This window comes from Bos indicus, chromosome 5 (assembly GCF_029378745.1).
Source record: "Bos indicus isolate NIAB-ARS_2022 breed Sahiwal x Tharparkar chromosome 5, NIAB-ARS_B.indTharparkar_mat_pri_1.0, whole genome shotgun sequence".
Classification (NCBI taxonomy): Eukaryota; Metazoa; Chordata; class Mammalia; order Artiodactyla; family Bovidae; genus Bos; species Bos indicus.
Genome location: NC_091764.1, coordinates 107,892,983 through 107,918,815, shown reverse-complemented (window position 1 = coordinate 107,918,815; position 25,833 = coordinate 107,892,983). Strand labels below are relative to the sequence as shown.

The following is a 25,833-nucleotide window of genomic DNA, read 5'->3' as shown; positions in this document are numbered from 1 at the left end:
GGGTGAGAAAACCAGTGGGGTCTCCACCTTTCCCAGTGGAGCCTGGTGCTTCTGCCCAGCATGGGTCACACAATGTCTGGTCAGCCTTCCTGGGCTGTGTGGGAGAAAGGACTTCGGCTCCCTCATTCCCTTCTGAGAAAGGGCTTGTTCTATTTTGCAGCGTAGGAAGCCTCCTGGGGGGATATTTGTGGAAGGAGACAGAGGGCTATATCTTTCTTCCCTTATGCTGGCTTGCCTAAGTCCCCAGCCAGAGAAGGTCATGCCTAAATGGAGTCTGTGTGTAATCCCTGGCCAGGGGAGCAAGGACTGTGGAGCTCTGTTTTAGGAGACTGTGTAGAGGAGAGGTCAGAGGGAAAAGGCCAGGGCTGAGAAGGTGGGGAAGACTCAAGGCAGGAGAAGGGGACGATGGAGGATGAGATGGTTGGATGGCATCACTGTCTCGATGGACATGAGTTTGAGCAAGCTCTGGGAGTTGGTGATGGACAGGGAAGCTGGCATGTTGCAGTCCCTAGGGTCACAAAGGGTTGGACATGACTGAGCAACTGAACTGACAACTGAGGAGGTGGGTGTGGGGCTTGGGATGGTGGAGAGGGTTTGAGGCAGATCAGAGTGACTCAGTGGTAGAGAACCCACCTGCTAATGCGGAAGACTCAGGTTCAATCCCTGGGTAGGGAAGACCCCCTGGAGGAGGGCACGGCAACCCACTCCAGTATTCTTGACTGAAGAATCCCATGGACAGAGGAGCCTGGGGCGGCCACAGTCCAAGAAGTCACAAGAGTCATACATGACTGAGCACACACACAGAGGCTCTGATGCTCCAGGGGATGTCTGCAGAGAACCCAGCCTGGGTTCAACAGGTGAAATAGAAAATGTTGTCTGAAGGTAAGTTTGGGTCCTTCTGAGGAGCCAGAGACAATGTGAAAGATCTGGAAGCTTTCCATTTATTAACTAAGATTACTTGGACGCCCACCCTTGGACCAGCCTGGGGCTGCAGAGAAAGTGAGAAGTGACTGCAAGAGGAGACATTCTGGCCCCGCTGCCTGGGACTAGGGCTACGTAACTTTTCAGCTCTTTTCCACTTCATTTGAGAATCATCAGGGACTTCCCTGGAAATCCGGTGGTTAGAACTTTGTGGGTCCACTGCAGGGGCTCAGGTTTGATTCCCTGGTTGGGAGATAGAATCCTGCATGCCATGCGGCACAACCGAAAAAAAAACAAACAAAAACCACACCAAGTATTAAAAAATTTGGGCAGATTCTTTACTGTCTGAGCCACCAGGGAGGCCCACACCTCCCCCCCCGCCCCCCAAAAAACTGATAACCATCAGGAATTCCTTTCACATCAATACCAAGCCTTTACCCAAGTGCTCCTGACAGGTGGCCGCCAAGCCCCTGCTGGAGACGCCCAGGGCCAGTCAGGGGTGTTCTGCGTGTGAGGTCGGGTGGTGGTGGCCTCACTGATGGGTGGTTCCCATTGTCAGCATCCCTTCCTTTTGAAGGACTTCCCAGAACAAGCCCAGCCCTCTTATACGGAAGCACTTCAACCAGCAGTGTAGACCCTCAAACTGGTAGAGCCAGTATGGGCAGGGGGTGAAGGTGGCTGCCCGGCAGCACTGGAGGCCTCTAGCCCCTCTCCTCCAAGCTCCATCAGTCCATCTACACCCTGGGTCTCTGCCTCCTGTCACGTCAAAACTCCGAGGCAGCAGGGAGCGTCTAGTTCACTCCCCAGGAGGAGGCCCCAGGACACTGCCAGACGGGCTGTCTGCCAAGGGCAAATAAAGGGATGGGGAGGAGACTTTCAGTAGAACACTGGTGACTTAGAAAGGCGTGGAAGGCCTCACTCACTCACCTGGAAAGATGCTCACATCTGAGTCATGGGGGAAAAAGTCATCAAATATATTACAGAAGTGAAGCTAGCTCAGCAACATTTACAACTGTCACAGCCTAAGGAGACATGGTGGATAGATGGCGTGTGGTGACGTGGATGGGACCTTGGAACAGAAAAGGGCCCTCTGAAAGGAAACAGGAATGAAGTGTGCACTTCATTTAGAAACGATGTACCCAGGACTTCCCTGGTGGGCCAGAGGCTAAGACTCTGCATTCCCAGTGCAGGGGGTCTGGGTTCAATCCCTGGTCAGGTAATTAGATCTCAGGCTGCAGCTCAGACCCAGTGTAGCCAAATAAAGTATTAAAAAGAAATGATGTACCCAAATTTGTTTATTGTAAAAAAAAAAATGTACCGTAATAACTAACTTAAGATGTGAATAATAAAGGAAATTAGATGTGAGGTAGGTTTGCCTGGTGGCTCAGTGGTAAAGAACTTTTCTGCCGATGCAGGAGACACAGGTTGGGTCCTTGGATTGGAAAGGTCCCCTAGAGGAGGAAATGGCAACCTGCTCCAGTATTCTTGCCTGGGAAATCCCATGCACAGAGAAGGCTGGTGGGCTACAGTCCGTGGGGTCGCAAAGGACATAACTGAAGCGCCTTAGCCCGGAGATGTGAGGCAAATTACAACTCCCTGTACTATCTATACTTTTTTGTGAATATAAAACTATTTTGAAATAAAAGCTTTATTTAAAAATGCACGTTTGTCTTTAGATATAGGGGTTTGTATAGGCATAAACAAAACTGAGCAGAAAGCATGCCAGGCCTCTGTCCTGGTTACTTCTTAGAAGACATTGTTTGCATATTATGCCTTCGAGTTTTTAAAAAACACAGTTTTTAAATAGATGGAAGGAGATAGAAATACAATAGAGGCGAATCAAAATTAGAAACCTGTGCTGTTTCCACTGTCCTGTGATAGGATGGGCCCTGGGGCAGGAGTCCTTGTTCTCTCTTGAGCTTTGTGACCTCTCTGAGCCTCGGTTTTCTCCTCTATCAAATGATGACTTTTAAGGATATTCCAGAGACTTCCTTGGGGATCCAGTGGTTAAGAATCCGCCTTTCAATGCAGGGGACCAGGATTTGATCTCTGCTTGGGGAACTAAGATCCCACATGCCGTGGGGCAACTGAACCCGAACGCTGCAACGCTGAGTGCTTATGCTGCGATGAAACATCCTGCATGATGACCTGATGCAGCCAAATAAATGATAAATAAGCATTTTTTAAAATAATAATAATCATCTTTATCTACTACATACAAAATAGGTAGCCAAAAAAAGACAGTTAACAAGAACCTACTGTACATACAGCACAGGGAACTCTACTCAATATTCTATAATGACCTATATGGGAACAGAATCTGAAAGGTGGATATATGTATATGTATAACTGATTCACATTGCTATACAGCGGACACTAACACAACATTGTAAATCCACTACACTCCAATCAAAATTAATTTTTTAGATGGGGAGGGAGATGGGAGGGAAGTTCAAAAGGGAGGGATATATGTATACCTACGGCTGATTCATGTTGAGCTTTGACAGAAAACAACAAAATTCTGTGAAGCAATTATCCTTCAATAAAAAAATAAATTAATTTTTTAAAAAGGGATATTCCGAATGTTACCTTCTGAGATTCGGTGATAAACACACATAAATGAAAACTGCATTTTGTTGGCAGATCTATTATGGGTTCCATTAAATATTACAGATTACAGTCCCCCAGTACATTTAATGGGTTTCTCTGGTGGCTCACACAGTAAAGAATTCGCGTGCAACGCAGGAGACATGGGTTCAATCCCTGGCTGGGGGGGAACATCCCCTGGAGAAGGGAGTGACTACCCATCCCAGTATTCTTGCCTGGAGAATCCCATGGATAGAGGAGCCTGGCAGGTTACAGCCCATGGGGTCGTAAAAGAAGTGGACATGACTTAGAGACTAAACATCATTAACAACACGATACGTTTAAAATAGTTTGGTCCCTAGAAAACATTCTGAACTACACAGAATTTTTCAGGGACAAGTCTATAGGCACACTGTACCAGTGCAGTTTTTGAGGTTAAAAAAATGTGAGAGAAATTGGGTTACAGTCTGATTTATAAGAAGAGTATTGGCCAAGGCTTAACTGGCTCAAATCTATGCAAATAGAAGAAGACAAAAAACCATGGATGGAGTTGCAGGTGGCACTCCTCCCGCTTGTCACCGATCTAGGGCTCTTCATGTGAGAGGGCTGAAAACGCTTGGCGGGCTCCACACAGCTTTGTTTCCAGCTCCCCACCCACCGCCCCCAACTCCTATCAGCTCCGGATGCCGGCGATTTGAGAGGCAGACCCATTCAGAGAGCTATCTCCTGGCAGACAGCAAACCTGGGCCAGGTGAACCGAGGGTCTCCGGGATCCTCCCCCAAAGACAAAGGAGGGTGGCGGGGAGACAGTATCTCACCCAGCGGGACATTCTGAAAATGGGGTGACAAAGCGTGAGAAAGGCCAGAAATCGCAGATCACCCCACGGATGGAGACAAATGTCTCCCCTCGGCAAATCTCAGCAAGAGCCAATTCTTAATCGATCTGGGGTTTATCCAAAGAAACTCTGTGATCCAAGAAGGATGGGGCTGGGGAGACAGTGTAGATAGGCCTTCCTTTCCCTCACTGGGTTCTCAGGGTCCCAGGTGGGAAAGGACACTGGGGCCAACGCTGGTTCCTGGGGACGGTCAGCATGGTGCTCATTCGTCCCCCACTTTACCCTTTCACTTGGTTTTTATTTATCCCAGACAGAGAGTCAAAGCAGAGCTACCAGATAACCAGCTAAGTCACTGCTTAGGAGTGAGTTAGCGCTTAACTAGTGTAGAAGTCTGCTTAACCTTGTGAACACAAAGAGGAAAGGTGAGTCTTTTACAAAAGCATCAGTAGAGAGAAATTAACTTAGTACAAAACTGTGTATATACCCGGGAACTACTGTCCCTGGTTGTCCAGTGGCTAAGACTCCATGTTCCCAATGCAGGGGGCCCAAGTTCCATCCTCAGTCAGGGAACCAGATCTTGCATGCTTCAACTATAGACTCCGAATGCTGAAACTAAGACCCTCATAGCCAAATAAATAAATAAGTAGAAGACTTGGTGCAGCCAGATAAATAAATAAAAATATGTTTTAAATATGTTATCCTTCCTTGGTCTGGGAAGATCCCACGTGCCTCAGGGCAACTAAGCCTGTGTGCCACAGCTACAGCCCATGCCTGCAACAAGAGGAGCCATCACAATGAGAAGCCCCTGCTCTCTGCAACTAGAGAAAGCCCAACTGCAGCAACAAAGACCCAGCACAGCCAAAAATGAATTAATTTCATTTTTAAAAAGTATATATATATACACACAAAGGCAAACTGAATATAACAGTGGTCTCTGTTACGAAGTCTATACTTCCTTCCAGCCCGTGCCGGTCAGCATGCATGATAATCTGATCAATGACCCATGCTGTCTGGCACAAAGAAGAGGAGAGACCAGTGTGGTAGGACACCTGTCCTGCTCACAGTCTCACTCGCTTTGCCCTTATCTCAGCAGGGCACTCAGACCCCTCTCCCTCCACCCGCCCATGATTTTACAACTGTGACAGGACATGACTTTACTCCCCTCCTTCTTCCTATAAAACTCACTGCCTCCACAGGTTTAGGATTTCAGATACTAGACGCCCGTGGCCCATCTGTACTCCTGGTTTCCTCAGCTCTTTTCCTCCCAACTCATCTGTTCTTCTCTCCCTGCCTTTCCCCAGCTTTCCTTCTTTCCTTGGGGTAGCACAGGAGACCACCCCCTAATTTCTGAGTTAGGGGTTCCAAAGGAGGGGGAGAGAGTTATGAGGCCAGTGCTGTGGGCAGAGAGTGTTAGTCACTCAGTCGTGGCCGACTCTTTGTGACGCCATGGACTGTAGCCCACTAGGCTCCTCTGTTCTTGGGGTTCTGAGGCAGGAATGCTGGAGTGGGTTGCCATTCCCTTCTCCAGGGGATCTTCCTAACCCAGGGATCAAACCCGGGTCTCCTGCATTGCAGGCAGATTCTTTACAGGCTGAGCCACCAGGGAAGCCCCAGTGGGCAATGAAGACATGGTTTGATCCTATTATATTTGGCTGTTGGGCAGTAGGTTCATCTTATGGCACCTTTTCTCAATAACCAACTCTTGCATGTTGGCAGGGGTGGGGCAGGTATTAAGACTTTGTTTTCTGAGGCCTGCTTGTTCAGTTTTAGGCTGAGTGGCACTTGATAATATAAGGCAGGCTTAGCTGTCACCTTGGCCAAGCTTTCCGGGGCACAAAGAAATGGGCCATAGATGTTCCTAGATCTGCGGTCCAGTGCACGGCTGGCAGAACCCCCATGCACAGTGTCAGAGAAAGGGACATGACCCGGTGGTGGGCTTTGGAGTCATATATCCCTGCGTGTGACCCCTGGTTCTGCCACTTAGCTGGTGTACATCCTAGATAAATTCTGACCCTCTGTGAGCTGTGGGCTTCTCAGCTAAACATCAGAGCTCACGAGCTCTGGCAGAAAGGGACTGGAAGACAACCTCACATGGAACAGTTGAGCCGGGTATGTTCCGAGTTGAGGACCACCACCCATAAGTGGTCCATGGAATCAGTTTAGTGGGACACAAACAGTATCTGTATAGAAAGAAAAACATCACCGTCACCCCCCACCTTGTAGTTGGAGGAAGTATTGTGCTGTCAGCTTGCTCCTGTTATATATAGAATGCAGAGGTGTGTGTTTATACTGGCAATGCAAAGTGCACTTTTTGGTGGATCATGGCAAAGAAGTTTGAGACCCTGACACAGAAGGATCAGCTAAGATCTGGGGAAAACGTGGCAGGTGATGTCACACCCGGCTCCTACACGGAATATCCTGTCTGAATCTATAGATGATGGCCTGACACTCATGTGTCCATTCTTCTCAAACTCCCTGGCCCATCACCCCAAGGCTCCCCTGTGCTCCCTTCTCCTCCCCCACCCTTGGGCTCAGGTTCAGCATCTGTATAACCACTGTCCTGGCTGGGGCTTGCTTACCTCTCCCGAGTCCAACCAGGAGTTCCCTGAGGGCAGCTGGCAGCTTCTTATCCCTTTTTCTCAATAGCTGGCCGCACAGGCCCTGCACTGGAAGGGGAGTGGCTGACAGGATAGGCAACACTCGGTAAAAGCGGGAGCAGCCCAGGTCTGGGGAGGGAGGGCAACTGGGTCCCTTTAGAATCTAACTCAACAGCACTTACTGAAGGCTCACGCTTTGCCAGGAAATGTGTTGGCACCAACACTGGCATTGTATTTAACTTCAAAAGAACACGAATTATTATCCCAATTTTAAGGGTGAAGAAACTGAGGTTCACTCAACAAGGAAGCAGCAGGGATTTGAACACTAGATCTTATTATACACTCATTCCTTCATTCACTTATTTTTTCAAAGGATACTTAACAAACGCCCACAATACACTAGGCACTGTGCCCAGCATCGAAGACACAGAGAGAGACGACCAGTCCCCAACCTCAAAGGAGAGCTAAAGACACTTGAATACGAGAATCTGGTAAATGCTTAGAGAAGGGGGTGGACAGAGGGGGCTGGATTTGAGGCACATTTCATGATTCTACAGGAGAGGTGGGAGAAGTAGTGATTCTTACATTTTACTTAAACGCAAGTCAACAATGTTGGATTTTTCTCTTTCTTTTTCTTTCTTTTTTTCTTTAAACAGCATGCATTATTTGCATAATTTTAACAAGAAGGACACAGGTGGTAAGCGGCATTCGGATGCTCTGGAGGTGAGCAGAGTGAGGCCTGGAGAAGGGGAGACTGCTGAGGCTTGAGGCCCCCGGGGGCCCTGCCCTAGAGTCTGTGCTTGTGTGCATGGTAGACGGTCAGGAAGGGAGGCAGGGCTGCTGGGGGACAGAAGCCGACTTTGGCCAATCTCTAGTCTGACAAGCTCCAAGCTCCTTAAAGACAGGAATTCACGGCTCCACACAGCAAGGAGGAGTGAGCAGCGAGCCCGAGGCTCATCTTACAGGTCAGAAATCTGAGACAGAGACAGGAAAAGATGCTTTGTGCCAGAGCTGGGAGGATTTGACCCCGATGGCAGCGATGTCGGGGCTCCCAGGAAAGGCAGGCTTGTAGGGGGGTGGGGGTGAGCCAAAGTCACAGCCCTGGGCGGGGAGGCAGAGCTGGGAGGTGTGGCCCCAGGTAGGTGGAGGACCGGTGTGTAGCTGAGAGAAAGAGGTGGGCCAGGTGTGGTCGTCCAACAGGGAGGCCCCGGGGCATGAGTCACATGTACTCCCCAGATCTCGTGGGAAATGCCAGGGAGCAGTGGGTGAACCCCACAGGCGGACTGCTGGTCTTTGTTGAGTCACCCCATCCATTTAGGAGTTGTTACTTGGGAACTTATTTAAACAAAAGGAAAGATGTTACCCATCCTGAAATCAGGTGAAGGGGTGGTCACACCCGCCATTCACATCAGCGCTGAGAACGCCCCATCCCAGACTCCCCCAGCTCCTTCCCAGGCCTGGCATGGCCTCTCTTCCTGAGACTCTTCTGTCCCTCTTGTCCTTTCTCCCACTGGCCCCTCCTCCCTCCTCTGCCGCCTCTGCAGCAGGGTCTCCACCCCCTGACTCCTGTGCCACCTTCTGTGTCCTGATCGTCAGGAACTAACAAGCCGTCCCCGCAGGCCATGACAATATCCTCCATCCGGGAGGCCGGCCATGGGCAGGCAAGGGGCCCGGCAACAGCTGCTTCTCAGAACTCCGAGGGGGCAGGGGCACCAGGGTGCAGGAAGCCCTGTCGACAGGTGGCTTGCATAGGCTGGCCAACTGGGTCCATGCCCCAAGGGAGGAAACGATGAAACTGCCCACAAACAAGTTCCTCTGCCTGGACCGGATCTCCCCTCCAGGAAGAACACCCAATCCTCACCCTGAGTGTCTGGTTTATCCTGAAGCCCGAGACGCCTGGACTCCTCTCCCTGGGCCTTTGCTCTTAGCATTTAGGGGGCCCTAGATCCCTTCCGGGGCTGGGACAAAGGTGTGTGACAGGGGCGGCAGCAGAGTGCAAAAAGGCCCTACCCTAGCTGGCTGAGACACCACCCACACCCCACCCAGCGTGTGCCTGCACCCACACAGGGTTAGCATCCTTACTTAAGTGACTTGCTTGGACCTTAACTTTTTGACCACCCCAACCCCAGACCTAAACAAAGGTCAGAAGGACCACAGCCAGACAGGAGACTCCCATGATGCTAGTCAGCCCACCCTGCTGCTAGTTCAAGCTTTCAGAGGGGGAAGACCAGCCCCTAGAAACCTCCCCAGGCCCCTCAGAGTGTTGTCCTCAGATTTTATTAACACACTGTTAGAGTCTCTGGGCTCTGACCCAGAACACCCCACCCCCCAAGATTTTGTACCTTCTCATCAAAGCTCCGCTGCTGGGTTCCTAGACTCACTGACTCATCATTTAACTGGTTTTCCCAATTTTACTGTCCAGGCCAGGGCGGTGCCCCCATGGCCATCCAGATGCTGGAGGAGCCTCTTTAAGGATGGACTTGGGAACATCCAGGAAGACAAAGTTATAAATGCGGCTTTATCAATATCCATTCCTCAGCTCTGGTGTCCTAGGTCTTCTAACTTAGCCCCACACATCTGCTTTCCCTCAGTTTGTTGCTCCAATCAGGAAACTTTCTTTTCTCGTAGGTTCCATTCCAGCCATACCTGCCCACCCATGATCCCACACATGCAGGAATCCTTCCTTCCTGAGTATGTGTGCACGCTCAGTTGTGTCCGACTCTCTGTAACTCCATGGACTGTAGCCTGCCAGGCTCTTCTGTCCATGGAATTCTCCAGGAAAGAATACTGGAGTGAGTAGCCATTTCCTCCTCCAGGGGATCTTCCCAACCCAGGGATCAAACCTGCGTCTCTTATGTCTCCTGTGTTGGCAGGCAGATGTTTTTACCAACTGTGCCACATGGGAAGTGCTCTGCTTCCTGAGAGCTCATTGAAAACTGATATGAGGGGGGACCAAAATAAACAAAACCCCCCAAATGAAAAACGGATCAAGAACAAACAGAAATCAGGAAATCAGCATCACATGGGTCCACAGATGTAACTATTAAACTTTATCCCAGGTCCGACAGCATCCCTCGAGTGTGTGGTCCAGGACACTGGTTTGAAGCATTCAGAGCCAGCAGAGTGTGACCGTGGAGTGCCCTGTAGTCTGGAGTGTGTAGTTTTAGGGAGGCAAGTGGACTTGGGTGGAAAGCAGGGTGTGGGAGCTGAGGCTGGGGACCCAGGATCTCATTCAAAGCCACCTCTCAGGGACTTCCCGGGCAGTCCCGTGGTTATGACTTCGCCTTACAGTGCAGAGGGTGTGGGTTCAATACCTGGTTGGGGAGCTAAGATCCCAGGTGCCTCGTGGCCAAAGAACCAAAACATAAGAAAGACGATATTGTAACAAATTGTAACATTATTGTAACAAATTCAATAAAGACTGTAAAAATGGTCCATATCAAAACATAACAAAACACCTTTCAGCGTTAAGAGGCGTAAAGGTATAAAGGCAGGCCTCATGATACCCATCAGAGGCAGCATCAAGCGGGAAGAGGGAAAACAATCTCTCTTCAGGTCAACTGTGGGGCACTGCTAAGGTATTAATAAGCCCAGGAGAAAGCACAGAGGACTTGGCAAGTGGCCAGGGCAAGGGAGGGGCATCAAACTAGAGGAGTAGAGGGAGGTCTGTTTAGTGTTTAGCCACTGCTCTGAAAATCTGGGGTGGGCATCCCAGTTGGGGGAGAGGGGAGGGCAGGGACTAAGAAATCCAGCAGTCAATGGTCAAGACTCCATGCTTCCAGTGCAGGGGGCACGCGTTTGATCCCTGGTAGTGGAACTAAGATTCCACATGCTGCACTGTGGAATCTTTTGCACGGCCAAAAAAAGAAAAGGAAAAAGAAAGCCAGAGGACACTGTACCCAGAAGGTGACTCAAGGATCACAATGGCAAGGAAGTGCTTAGGGCAGGAAACCCGGACTCCCTGGAGAATGGCCGTCCAACTGCACAAGAGAGGAGCAATGAGGAGATGACAGGCGGACCTCACCAAGAACAGGATGTCTACCTCCCAGCATGGAGACAGGTGGAGGTGAAAGGATGGTGACGGGAAAGCTAAGCGTGGCAAGAAGGAGCCCCCACCCGGTTCAGGGCTCAGAGAGAATGAACAAAGGCGGCTCCTCCCGAAGAAAATGCAGTCACCACATGACCCAGCAATTCCACTTCTGGAGTGTACACCCAAGAGACCTGAAAACTGGTGTCAAAACAAATATTTATGTACCACTGTTCAGCACTATTCACAACAGACAAAGGTGGAAGCCACTCAAATGTCCCGTCAGGGGATGGTCCCGCACAATGGAGTATGAGTCAGCCACAGAAAGGAACCAGGTACTAATTACATGTCGCAGTATGGATGAACCTTGAAACCATGATGCTAAGTGAAAGACGTATGAATCCGTTTATACAAAATATACAGAATAGGTAAATCCACAGACAGGAAGCAGATTAGAAGGTGGGAGGGTTGGGGGAAAGAGGAGAGTGTCTGCCTGAGGCATACAGAGTCTCCTTGCAGGGTGATGAAAATGTTTCAGAACCAGGCACAGGTGATGGTTACACAATATGGATGGTGTACTGAATGCCATTGAACTGTACATTTTAAAAGGTCAGTGTTATATGAGTTTTACTTCAGTTAAAGAAAGAAAAATGAATGAATGAATAGAGGCAGTAAGGGAGCCCAGGGAACAAGGCTGAGAGAAGACAGAAGAGAAAACAGGAACTAGAGGTGGGCCAGAGACTGAGTTAACACGACTTGCTCTCTGAGTCCACAGCACTCAGCCTTCTCTCGGCGCCAGTCCTTGACAGGGTACCTGGCAAGGCACATCTGTGGGCATAGCTGGGGCTCTTCTTGGTTCTCAAGGACCTAACAAATGCCAACCTTTTCTCCAGGCCTCAAGAAAAGGTATTGGAATACAAGTGAGGGAAAAGGATACAAAAAAGCTTTTATCAATACTTTATAGATACATATGTAAACACTCACTGGAAAAGACCCTGATGCTGGGAAAGATTGAAGGCAGGAGGAGAAGGGGACGACGGAGGATGAGATGGTTGGATGGCATCACCAACTCGATGGACGTGAGTTTGGGCAAGCTCTGGGAGTTGGTGATGGACAGGGAAGCTTGGCGTGCTGCAGTCCATGGGGTCACAAAGAGTCAGACACGACTGAGAGACTGAACTGAACTGAACTGAACTGATGCAAACACAAAATATACACTACCAGCAAAGTATGTAAGAATGTATACATATTTTTATGATATAAACCATTCATGGGGACTTCCCTGGTGGTCCAGTGGTTAAGATTCTATCCTGCAATGCAGGGGATGCTGGTTCGATCCCTGATGAGGGAATAAGATCCCACAAGCTGCGGAGCAACTAACCCTGCATGCCACAGCTCGAGAGTCTGTGAGCTGCCACAAAGATCCTGAGTGCACCAACTAAGACCTGATGCAATCTAATCAACTAATTAATTAAAATAAATTATTCAAGAGCATTGATATTCTTGTCATTCTTAGTAACCATGAGTCCCCTGCTTCCATCATTTCCTTGGGGCACAACTTTAAGAAAAAATTGCTACCCGAAGGCAAGACTTAACCCTGAATGCTCCAACACAGTTAGGACCACCATTAGCCTGAGATCAAAGGGTGGGTCTCAGCCTCTGCTGCTACTCATGGGATCTCGGAGGCAAGGAAAGCCACTATTCCTCGGGAAACTGTCCCAAGTTAAACTAATTTTACCTGAATGTGGGCCTCCCTGCCTTAAGCCACCATCCTTCCAATCCTTCAGGGCTGCTGCAGAATGAGGAGGAGGGAGAAGAGACTTCGGAGGACTCACCTTCTGACCCCTAAATTCAGGATCAGGGTTGGGTAAGCACCTAGCCAGCATATTAAAAAGCAGAGACATCACTTTGCCAACAGAAGTCCATATAGTCAAAGCTATGATTTTTCTAATAGGCATATATGGATGTGAGAGTTGGACCATAAAGATGGCTGAAAGCCAAATAATTGATGCTTTTAAACTATGGTGCTGGAGAAGACCCTTAAGAGTCCTTTGGACTGCAAAGAGATCAAATCAGTCAATCCTAAAGGAAATCAAACCTGAATATTCGTTGGAAGGACTGATGCTGAAGCTGAAGCTCCAATACTTTGGCCACCTGATGCAAAGAGCTGACTTATTAGAAAACACCCTGATGCTGGGAAAGACTGAAGGCAAAAGGAGAAGTGGGTGGCAGAGGATGAGATGCTTGGATGGCATCACCAACACAACGGACATGAGTTTGAGCAAACTCTGGGAGATAGTGAAGGACAGGGAAGCCTGGCATGCTGCAGTCCATGGGGTCACAGAGTCAGACATGGCTGTGACTGAACAACAGCACCAACAACACGCAGAGTTCAGTTTAATGTAAAGTCCTGGCTGTTTGAGATGCCAGAGCCTGCCTGCAATGTGGACTCTCTGCGGGTGCATTTTGGAGAATGGGCATTAAGACCCTTTTCTAAAGTTGACCTATACCCATGAAGATAAGAATTGCATTAAGAAGACTTTAGGCTAAGTGACTGATGAGAAGCACTGTCAACCTTTCCAGCAAGAACTCCATGGCCACTGGGCCATCAGTCCTTGGAGATGTAGAAAACCCATCACCTACCTCGATGGCTGCTGTTACTTTTATTAATTTTTTAAAACCACCTCTAAATCTTGATGATTTATGTTTAAATGAGATAGAAAACGTACCTGAAGTGATGTTAAAGTTCATAGATAAAGGCAGGAACTACTGAGGAAATTGGTTGAGATATTGACAGTTTTTAAACTCTTGATAAATACAGTGGTGAATTTTGAAAGTGTTCCCTCTAGGATCAAGACAACATTCATTGTATTTCAACACTGAAGGTCTTAGTCACCACAGCAAGGCAAGAAAAATAAATAAAAGGCATAATGACAGGAAAGGAATGAATAAAACTGCATTTATTCTTAACTGAAAGATTATATACTTAGAAAACCTAAAGTAATTGACAAACTATTAGAATTGATGAATTAATGTAGCAGAATCTCAAGATACAGGGTCAATATACAAAAGCCAACTGTATTTTCTATATACTACCAATAAACAGTTGAAAATGAAATTTAAAATACAAAGTTTATGAGAGTATCATAAAGCATTAAATACATTGGAATACATTTAGTGAAAGATGGGCATGAGCTTGACATTGAAAACCACAAACCACGGTTGAGAGAAATTAAAGAAAACCGACAGGGAAATCCCTGGCAGCCAAATGGTTAGGACTTGGCCCTTTCACCGCCAGAACCCAAGTTCAATCCCTGGTCAGGGAACTAAGACTGCAAGTCACGAGGTGCAGCCAAAACAAGAAAAAAAAGAAAGAAAAAAGGGAAAGGAAGAAAAGTGTCATGAGGAAAAGTATCATTAAGGAAAGAGAAAGCCTACATAAGTAGAGAAATACTCCATTTTTGTGAGTTGGAAGGCTCAATATTACTAAGATGTCCATTCTCTCCCAATTTTATTCCATTCACCATCCCAGCAGACATTTTCCAGAACTTAATGAGCTGATTCTAAAAATTTTTGGAAAGCTAAAGGACCACAGATAGCTAGGACTATCATAAAGGAAAAGAAAAAAGTTGGAAGACTTATACTATAAGATTTCAAAACTTACAATAAAGAGGCAGCAATTAAGACAGCGTTATATGGGTATCAAATTTGGATAGTCCGTGGACTTCCCTGGTCATCCAGTGGTCAAGACTTGGACTTCCACTGAAGGGGGTGTGGGCTCAATCTCTGGTTAGGAACTAAGATCCCACAGGCCACATGACACGAAAGGCCAGAAAAAAAATTTTTTTTGGATAGTCCAATAGGAAGTCTAGAATAAATATACACACACACACAATTGGTTTTCAATAAGGATTCTAATGCAATTCAATGGGGAAAGGAAAATATGAAAATATTTTAAAACAGAGTTAGAACATATAGATATTTGTATGGAAAAAATTAACCTTAATAAGGCTGAAAGTGAGCAGGAAATGTGTAAAACATGACTGACAAAGGACTCATACCCAGAATATAAAAAGAACTCCTACAAGTCAATGAGAAGACAATTCAATTTAAAAATGACCTAAGATTTAAATACTTCATGAAAGATACAGGAATAACCAACAGGTAATGGCAAAGTCCTCAGCCTCGCTGGTCATCTTAGAAATGCAAAGTAAAACCACAATGAGATACCACTTCATACCCACTTGAATTACTAAAATTAAAAGACTGATATTGCCAAACGTTGCAAGGATGTGGACCAACTGTATTGTTTATAACTTGGTGGTGAGAGTATAAAATGATACAGATACTATAGAGTTTAGCAATTTCTTACAAAAACTAAACATATGCCTACCCTATGATCCAGCAATTCTATTCCTATATACCCAAGAGAAATAAAATTATGTGTCTACACAAAGTCTTATACAAGGAAGTTTATAGTAGTTTTATTTATAATAGCCCAAAATGGAAAGAACTAAAATTCCCATCAAGAGAAGAGTTGATAAACAAATTGTGGTTTAGCCAAAATTAGAAATGCTACTCATCAACTGAAGAAAAAAAAAAAAACTGATGCAAGCAACAACATGGACAAATCTCAAAACCATTTCTAGTGAGAGTACCAGACACGAGAGTCCTTTACCGTATGACTCCATTCATATCCCAAAAAACCCATCATAAGTTGAAAACATCATAAATCAGAAATGCATTTAATAAAAAAAAAAAGAAATGCATTTAATATACCTAACTTAACAAATATCACAGCTTAGCCAAGTACAGAACACGTATATCAGCCAACAGTTGGGCAAAACCATCTGACACAAAGCCTATTTCATAACAAGTGCTGAATATCTCATGTAATTTATTGGTTACTGTACTGAAAGTGAAAAACACATGGCTGTCTGGGTCCGGAATCGTTTGAGTGTATCAGTGGTTCACCCTGTGATAGCGGGACTGCTGCTGCCAGCATCCCAAGAGTGTAGTGGACCACATATCGCTACCGCTGGAAAAGATCAAAATTCAAAATGCAGAGTACAATCTACTGAATGCCTATTGCGTTTGCACCCATCACGAAGTCAAAAAATTGTCAAACCATCGTAAGCTGGGCAATGTCCAAACGAAGTTCAAGAACAGACAAAATGGATCTACTGGAGAAATTAGAACAGTGGTAGCCTGGACTGAGTGACTTCACTTTCACTTCCATGCATTGGAGAAGGCAATGGCAACCCACTCCAATGTTCTTGCCTGGAGAATCCCAGGGACAGGCGAGCCTGGTGGGCTGCCGTCTATGGGGTTGCACAGAGTCAGACACGACTGAAGAAACTTAGCAGCAGCAGCAGCCTGGGAAGAATTGATTGAAAAGAGGTTTTATTCACTGCTCTAAAACTCCTCTGGGGACTTCCCTGGTGGTCTAGTGGTTAAGAATTCCCCACCAATACAGGGAACACAGGTTCGATCCCTGGTCCACGAAGATTCCACATGCCAGAGAGCAACTGAGACTGTCCTACAACTACTGAGCTTGTGTGCCTAGAGTCCATGCTTCACAAAAAGAGAAACCAGAGCACCCCAGCTAGAGAGTAGCTCCCACTCTCTGCAACTAGAGAAAAGCCTGTGCAGGAGCAAAGACCCAGCACAGCCAAAAATAAATAAGTAAACTTTTTTTTAAAACAGGCAACCAAAGGATAGGTTAAAAAAAAGAAAAAAAGGCTCCTCTCACTCTACTTACTCATACCTCCCTTTGACTAATTCCAGACAATCAGTGATATTTTCAGTGTCCACAATTTCACCTTTTCCAGAATATCAAATATTTGGAATCATTCAGCACATGGCCTTTTCAGACTGGCTGCTTTCACTTAATAATTCACATTTAAGGTTCCTCCATGTCATTCCATAGTTTGACAGCTCATTTCTTCCTAGTTCACTGCCTGGATGTACCAGTTTAAACCATTCACCTACTGAAGGACATCTTGCTTGCTTCCACGTTTTGGTAATTATGACTAAAGCTGCTATAAACATCTGTGACGAGGTTTTGGTGTGGACACAGTCCTTTGGGTAAAAATCAAGGAGTATGATTGTTGGAGCAGATGGTAAAAATATATTTTGTTTTGTAAGAAACAAACAAACAGTCTTCCAAAGTGCTGTACCATGGTGCCTTCCCCCCAGCGATGACTGAGAGTTTCTGCTCCACAGAATCACCAGCATTTGTCTTCTCAGTGTTCTTTGGCTACTCTTACAGGTGTGTAGTGATACTTCACTGTCATTTTAAAATCCAATTCCCGAATAAAAGATGTTGAACATATTTTTCATTTGCTTACTTGTCATCTGGATATCTTCTTTGATGAGTAACTGTCTGGGTCTTTTGCCCATTTTTTTAAAAATTGAGCTATTCTTCTTATTGTTGATTTTAAGAGGTTTTTTTTTTTGTATATTTTGGATAACTGTACACTATCAGATATGTCTTTTGCAAAGGTTTCTCCTAGTCTGCGGCTTGTGTTCCCATTCTGTTGACATTGATTTTTGCAGAATAGACGGTTTTGATTGCAATGAACTCTGAAAAGTGAAAGTGAAAGTCACTCAGTCGTGTCCAACTCTCTGTAACCCTATGGACTATACAGTCCACAGAATTCTCCAGGCCAGAATACTGGAGTGGGTAGCCATTCCCTTCTCCAGGGGATCTTCCCAACCCAGGGATGGAACCCAGCTCTCCCACATTTCGGGTGGATTCTTTACCAGCTGAGCCACCAGGGAAGCCCTAGAATACTGGAGTGGGCAGCCATTCCGTTCTCCAGCAGATCTTCCCAACCCAGGAATCGAACCGGGGACTCCTGCATTGCAGGCAGATGCTTTACCAGCTGAGGAAGTCTAGTTTATTAATTATTTCTTCCAGGGATTGTGCCTTTGGGGTCACACTGAAAATCACTGTTATATCCAAGGTGAGATTCATCGAGCTTCTTGTTATTAAGTACAATATCAGCTGCATGTATTTTGTCGATGTTCTTTATCAGGCTCACAAAGTTCATCTCTACTGCTGAGACTTTTTATCATGAATAGATGTTGGATTTTGTCAAATGCTTTTTCTGTGTGTATTCATACGATCATGTGATTTTTCTTCTTTAGCCTGTTGATGTGGTGGATAACATTGATTTTTTAAAATTTTATTTGGCTATGTTGATTCTTAATTGCAGCACACAGGATCTTTGCTGGGTCATGTGGGATCTTTCGTTGTGGCTCACGGCCTCAGCTGTTGCGGCTATTTGCAGCTTGCGGGTTCAGCAGCCCCATAGTATGTGGGATCTTAGTTCCCCGATCAGGGATTGAACTTGTGTCTCCTGCATTGCAAGTTGGATTCTTAACCCCTGGACCACCAGGGGAATCTCCCATTAATGGGTTTTTGAATACGCAACCAGCTTTGCATATCTAGGATAAATTCCACTTGACTGAAGTGAAGTTGCTCAGTTGTGTCCGACTCTTTGCGACCCCATGGACTGTAACCTACCGGGCTCCTCCATCCATGGGATTTTCCAGGCACGAATACTGGAGTGGGTTGCCATTTCCTTCTCCAGAGGATGTTCCTGACCCAGGGATCAAACCCAGGTCTCCCACAGGGTAAGCAGACACTTTATTGTCTGAGCTACACTTGAACAGGTGTATAATTATTTTCATACATTGTAGATTTGTTTGCTAATATTTTATTAAAGATTTTTGCACTTGATCATGAGAGATAATGGTCTGCAGTTTCCTTTTCTTATAATCCGCCCCTCTGCCCTGTTTTAGTAGTAGGGAAATGCTGGCCTCATAGAATGAATTTTAAGTAAAGTTGACCCTTGAACAATACTAGCTTGAGCTGTGTAGGTCCACTTATACATGGATATTTTTCAGTAGTAAATACTACAGTACCACATGATCTCTGATTGGTTGCATCCATGGATACACAGGAACCACAGACACAAGGGCCAACTGTAAATTATACACCAATTAACCCCTGCATTGTTCAAGGGTCAATTGTGTTCCCTCCACTTCTATCTTCTGAAAGAGACTGTTGACAGAACTGGTATACTTTCTTCATTTAATGTCTAGTTAGAATTCACCAGTAAGCCCATCTGAGTATTGTGCTTTCTGTTTTGGAAGGTTATTAATTATTGACTGAATTCCTTTAATAGATATATACCTATTCAGATTGTTTCTTCCTAGTTTTAGCAGACTGGATCTCTCAAGGGATTGGTCTAGTTCCCCCATGGTATCAAATTTGTAGGCAGAGAGTTGTTCAAAATATTCCTTTATTATCCTCTTAATGTCCCATGGAATCTATAGTAATGCCCCCTCTTTCATTTCTGATACTAGTAATTTCTGCCTTCTCTCTGTTTTTCTTAGTGATTTGGCTAGAGGCTTGTCAACTTTATTGATCTTTCAAAAAAAACCACCAGCTTTTGTTTCTGTTGATTTTCTCTACTGATTTCCTATTTTCAATTTTACTTACAATTCTGATGTAATTTTAAAAATTTCTTTTCTTGCTTAGTTTGGATTTAGTTTGCTCTTCTTTTCTAGTAGCATCTGGTCCCATCACTTCATGGGAAATAGATGGGGAAATAGTAGAAACATTGTCAGACTTTATTTTTTGGGGCTCCAAAATCACTGCAGATGGTGATTGTAGCCATGAAATTAAAAGATGCTTACTCCTTGGAAGGAAAGTTATGACCAACCTAGATAGCATATTGAAAAGCAGAGACATTACTTTGCCAACAAAGGTCTATCTAGTCAAGGCTATGGTTTTTCCAGTGGTCATGTATGGATGTGAGAGTCGGACGGTGAAGAAAGCTGAGCGCCGAAGAATTGATGCTTTTGAACTGTGGTGTTGGAGAAGACTCTTGAGAGTCCCTTGGACTGCAAGAAGATCCAACCAGTCCATCCTAAAGGAGATTGGTCTTCTTTGGAGAATGTTCATTGGAGAGACTGATGCTGAAGCTGAACCTCCAATACTTTGGCCACCTGATGTGAAGAGTTGACTCATTGGAAAAGACCCTGATGCAGGGAGGGATTGGGGGCAGGAGGAGAAGGGGATGACAGAGGATGAGATGGCTGGATGGCATCACCGACTCAATGGACATGAGTTTGGGTGGACTCCGGTAGTTGGTGATGGACAGGGAGGCCTGGCGTGCTGCGATTCATGGGGTCACAAAGAGTTGGATACAACTGAGCAACTGAACTGACTGACTGACTAAAGGTAGAAGCTTAGATTATTGATTTTAGATCTTTTTTCTTTTCTAATATGTATGTGTGTGTGTGCTCAGTTGTGTCTGACTTTTTAAGACCCCATGGACTACAGCCCTCCAGGTTCCTCTTTCCCTTGGATTTCCTAGGCAAGAATACTGGAGTGGGTTGCCAGTTCCTTCTCCAGGGGATCTTCCCAATCCAGGATCAAACCCAAGTCTTATGCACTGGCAGGCAGATTCTTTACCACTGAGCCACCTGGGAAGCCCTTTTTAATACATATATTTCAACAATGCTATAAATTCTCTAAGCACTGCTTTCAATGTATCCCACAAATTATAATAAGCTCTATTTTCACTTTCATTAGTGCAAAATACTTTTGAAATTTCTTCTTTGACTCTTTAAAATATTTAATACTTTAAACAACATACTTCTAAAGTATTATTTTAAAGTATTATTTAAAATATTATTTTAAAATATTTTAAAGTATTTGAGGCTTTCCAGCAATCTTTTTGTTATTAATTTCTAGTTTAATTCTGCTGCTGCTGCTGCTGCTGCTAAGTCACTTCAATCATATCCGACTCTGTGCGACCCCACAGACGGCAGCCCACCAGGCTCCCCCATCCCTGGGATTCTCCAGGCAGGAACACTGGAGTGGGTTGCCATTTCCTTCTCCAATGCATGAAACTGAAAAGTGAAAGTGAAGTCGCTCAGTCATGGACTCCTAGTGACCCCATGGACTGCAGCCCACCAGGCTCCTCCGTCCGTGGGATTTTCCAGGCAAGAGTACTGGACTGGGGTGCCATCGCCTTTTGTGGTCCAAAAGCAGACACTGTATGGTTTCTATTTTTTTTTTTTTTGACAGGAAATAGCATTTATTGGCAGAGAAGGCAATGGCACCCCGCTCCAGTACTCTCACCTGGAAAATCCCATGGATGGAGGAGCCTGGTGGGCTACAGTCCATGGGGTCGCTAAGAGTCAGACACGACTGAGCGACTTCACTTTCACTTTTCACTTTCATGCATTGGAGAAGGAAATGGCAACCCACTCCAGTGTTCTTGCCTGGAGAATCCCAGGGACGGGGGAGCCTGGTGGGCTGCCATCTATGGGGTCGCACAGAGTCAAACATGACTGAAGCGACTTAGCAGCAGCAGCAGCATTTATTGGTGAGCATGATTAAGGAGGGGACAGCATGGATGCTCATGAGTGCAGGGCCCACCATTTGTCCAGGGGACCACGATTAGGGATGTATTTGACCCCACAGCCATCTGGGATGAGTCGCTTTTCTGCCACCATGTTCTCAAATTCATCCACATTGAACTTGGTAAATCCCCACTTAGAGATGTGGATCTTCTGGCGGCCAGGGAACTTGAACTTGGCCCAGCGGAGGGCTTCAATCACATGTTCCTTGTTCTGCAGCTTGGTGCGGATGGACATTATGACCTGGCCACTGTGCCCTGGGGCTTTCCAAAGGCACCGAGCATACCTGTCTGGAGTCTAGATTGGGAAACAGCAGGCCAGTCATGAATGCCCACTAGGAAGAGTTGTCTCCAATGTCCCTTAGGGCAACCTGTACAGGCAACAGGTTGTGTACACTACCAAGGAGGCTGCTATTTGCAGCCACTGCACACTGGGCCCCTGTGGGGAAAAGAACACAGTCAGGGTTTCTATTCTTTTAAATTTGTTAAAGTGTGCTTTATGACCCAGAAAGTGATTTTGCTAAATGTTCGCTGTAAGGTTAAGGAGAATGTGTAATATGCTCTTGTTAACATTGAGGATTGTTATGTCTTCCTGTTGTATTAATATATAATCCCCCTCTTTATCCCTGATAACTTTGTTTGCTCTGAAATTTCTTCTCTGAAGTTAATACAGCTACTCCTGCTTCCTTTTGAGTATGTTAGCATAGTACATCTTTCTCCATTCTTTTACTTTTAATCTATATATCTTTATATTCAAAGTTGGTTTCCTGTAGTTCGGTCTTGTTTTTGAATCCATGTGACAATCTCCATTTTTTAACTGGTGTATTTAGACCACTGATGTTTAAAACATACATAAGCATTCACAGTCAAATACATTGTTGCTATTATTATTTGGAACAACTTATCTGTGAAGCATAAAAGGTTTTATTTTACTTTACTTTTATGTATTCATTCTCCAATGCTCTTCCTTTATATAGATTTGAGTTTCTCACCTATATAGTTTTCCTTCTGTCCGAAGAACTTTTTAACATTTCTTGCAAGGTAGGTATACTGGCAATAAATTCCTTCAATTTCTGTTTGAGAAAGTATTTCTCTTTCACTCGTGAAGGATAATTTCACAGGGTACAGAATTCTAAGTTGGTGCTTTGTTTTTGTTTTTTCCCTTTAACACTTCAGACACTTCACTGAACTCTCTTCTTGCTTGCTTGCATGGTTTCTGAGATGTCAGATGCAATTCTTAACCTCTGCTCCTTTATAAGTGAGGCGTCCCCCGCTCCCATCTTCTTTCAGAATGTTTCTCTCTATCTTTGACTTTCTGAAGTTTGAATATGATGTGGGGAGGGGATTTATTCTGCTCGGTGTTCTCTGAGCTTCCTGGATCTGTACTTTGATGTCTGACATTAATTGGGGAAAATTCTCAGTCATTATGGCTTCAAACATTTCTTCTGTCCCTTTCTATCTTCTCCTCTGGTATTCCATTATACCCATCATACTTTTGTACTTGTCCCATAATTCTTGGATAGCCCGTCCTGTTCTGTTTTGGGAATTTTTTCCTCAGTCTTTTTTCTCTTTATTTTTCAGTTTTGGAAGTTTCTAGCATCATATCCTCAAGCTCAAAGCTCTTTCCTTGGCATGTCCAGTCTACTAATGAGCCCATCAAAGGTATCCTTCATCTCTGTTACAGTGGCTTTGATCTCCAGCATTTCTTTTTCATTCTCTCTTAGAATTTCCGTCTTTCTCTTTACATCATCTGGTTTTGCACGTTGTCTACTTTTCCCATTAAAGCTCTTAACATATTAATTGTAGGTTTCTAAGTTCATAATCTGATAATTCCAACATTTCCACCATATCTGATTCTGGTTCTGATGCTTAGTCTCCTCAAACTGTGTTTTTGCCTTTCAGAATGCCTTGTAAACATTTACTGAAAGGTAGACAAGATATACTAGGTAGACAGGATACGCTGCAGTCAACAGACCTTTAGTGATGTGAGAGTAAGGTTTGGGGTAGAGAAGGGGTGCATAATCCTGCTATCAGGTCTCAACTTTTTGGTGAGCTGGTGGACCATGCCCTTCACTGGTGCTTCTCGGTTCTCACTCCCCACCCGTAGGTGGGATAGCATAGCTAGAGTGGCCTGGAGTTGGCACTTCCCTTCCCCCAGGTAGGCCAGGCCCTGGGAAGACAGCTTCTCCTCAGAGCAGACCTTGTTGAGAAGAACAGAAGTCTCTGGCACATTTCAAAGTGGTCCTTTCCCTTCCTCCTACCGGAAGCATTTTCCTCCAGGATTCACTGTAGGGGCTTCCCTGATAGCTCAGTTGGTAAAGAATCCGCCTGCAATGCAGGAGACCCCAGTTCGATTCCTGGGTGGGAAAGATCTGCTGGAGAAGGGATAGGCTACCCATTCCAGTATTCTTGGGCTTCCCCTGTGGTTCAACTGGTAAAGAATCCACCTGCAATGTGGGACACCTGGGCTGGGAAGATTCCCTAGAGAAGGGAAAGGCTACCCACTCCAGTATTCTAGCCTGGAGAATTTCAAGGACTGTATAAGACATGGGGTCGCAAAGAATCGGACAAGACTGAGCGACTTTCACTTTCACTATTCACTGCAGATGAGTGAGGACCTGGTGGAGCTCCAGGAAGTAAAAAACTCCCAGAAGCGTAAGTTCCACCTCCAGCGACTGGGCACCCCTGAAGTTTAGGATGTGTTTTTGCTTTCTCTTACCAAGTTTCAATTGTCATAATTAAGTGTACTATATGTTGATTTGCGGAGAAGGCAATGGCAACCCACTCCAGTATTCTTGCCTGGAAAATCCCATGGATGGAGGAGCCTGGTAGGCTGCAGTCCAGGGGGTCTCGAAGAGTCGGACACGACTGGGAGACTTCACTTTCACTTTTCACTTTCATGCATTGGAGGAGGAAATGGCAACCCACTCCAGTGTTCTTGCCTGGAGAATCCCAGGGACAGTGGGGCCTGGTGGGCTCCTGTCTGTGGGGTCGCACAGAGTTGGACACGACTGAAGTGACTTAGCAGCAGTGTATGTTGATTTGATACATTTATATGTTGCAACGTGATTATCACCGTGGCGTTCACTAACAGCTGTATCATGTCACATAATTATCATTCCGTTTTTTTTTTTTGTGGCGGGAACAATTATGATCTAGTCTCTTAGCAACTCTGAAGTTTATGACTCGGTATTATTGACTGTAATCACTATGTGATGCATTACCTCTCCCACCTGAAGTTTTCAGCTCTCAGACTTGTCCACACTGAGCCTCCAGCAATTTGTCGATTACAGGTTAGGTTTCCCTACACTGGCGCTGGCTCCCGTGGAGGTTTCTGCTCCGCTATGTTTTGTTTTTAAATTAACTATATTTATGTATAATTTATATATAATAAAATGTACCCATTGTAAGTAAACAGTTGCATAAGTGCTGACAAACGTACATACGCCTGTGTAACTTTCACCCCTTTGCCTGGATTATTCAGCTTCCTGCATCGTTTAGTATGCAGCTAGGCCTGAGAACCACACTCTGTTACTCTCTGTCATCCGTTGCCAACTGAGGGCTCGGGACTACCACTTCTGAGGTTATTCACTTATTTCTGGAGCTTAGTTTCTTCATATCCTCTGTTCTTGGATGGAATATCTGTGAGCACAACCCCACCACAAGAGTACCAATTTGCTGATCCCTAATGTTAAAGAATCAGGCTAAAAGTGAACACAGAAAATTTACTTACATGGTCAATTCATCAACCCTGGCACTTCCCCGGTGGTCCAGTGGCTAAGACTCTGCATTCTCAATGCAGGCGGGGCCCGGGTTCGATCTTTGGTCAGGAAACTAGATCCCACACGCTTGAACTAAAAAATCCTGCCTGGCTCAATGATGATCAAAGATTCCGCATGCTACATCTAAGACCCAGTGAAGCCAAATAAATAAATATTGAAAAAGAGACAGACAAAAAAAAAAAAAAAAAACTCAACAGGGACTTCCCTGGTAGTCCAGTGGTTAAGACTCCACACTTCAAATGCAGGGAGCACAGGTTTAATCCCTGGTTAGGGAACTAAGATCCCACATACCATGTGGTGTAGTCAAAAAAAAAAAAAAACCAAACAGTTCATCAGTCCTTCACATGTGTATTAAGCTTGTACCAATTTCCTACAGCTGACTCCTGCCTCCCCACCACTCGACTTTAGCTGCCTTTGGATTGTAAGAACTTCTTTCCTTTTCCTGCTCACCTTCCCTGGGGAATGCAGTCACCTCCTCTCCCATCAGGGCGCAATGAACAGCCTGGGCTGACCCTCTGTCTTCATCTTCCCTCATCTCCCTTAATCTAAGTTCTCTGTCTCAGGTAAGTCCCATTTCAAATCCCACCTCCACCATGAAGCCTTCCTCCCCCAGCTAGAATTACTGGTACCAGACACTTGAGC

At 45.5% G+C, this 25,833-nt stretch overlaps 1 protein-coding gene and 1 non-coding gene across 3 annotated transcripts in view; both read right to left on the bottom strand.

Moving 5' to 3' along the window:
* The window catches only part of B4GALNT3 (beta-1,4-N-acetyl-galactosaminyltransferase 3), a 97,764-nt gene that overhangs the window by 48,953 nt on the left and 22,978 nt on the right, over positions 1-25,833 (bottom strand). The gene's annotated exons all lie outside the window — the stretch shown is intronic.
* On the bottom strand, positions 21,753-21,889 carry LOC139183344 (small nucleolar RNA SNORA70). Its single transcript, XR_011566939.1, has one exon. It is a non-coding gene; the product is annotated as a small nucleolar RNA SNORA70 (small nucleolar RNA).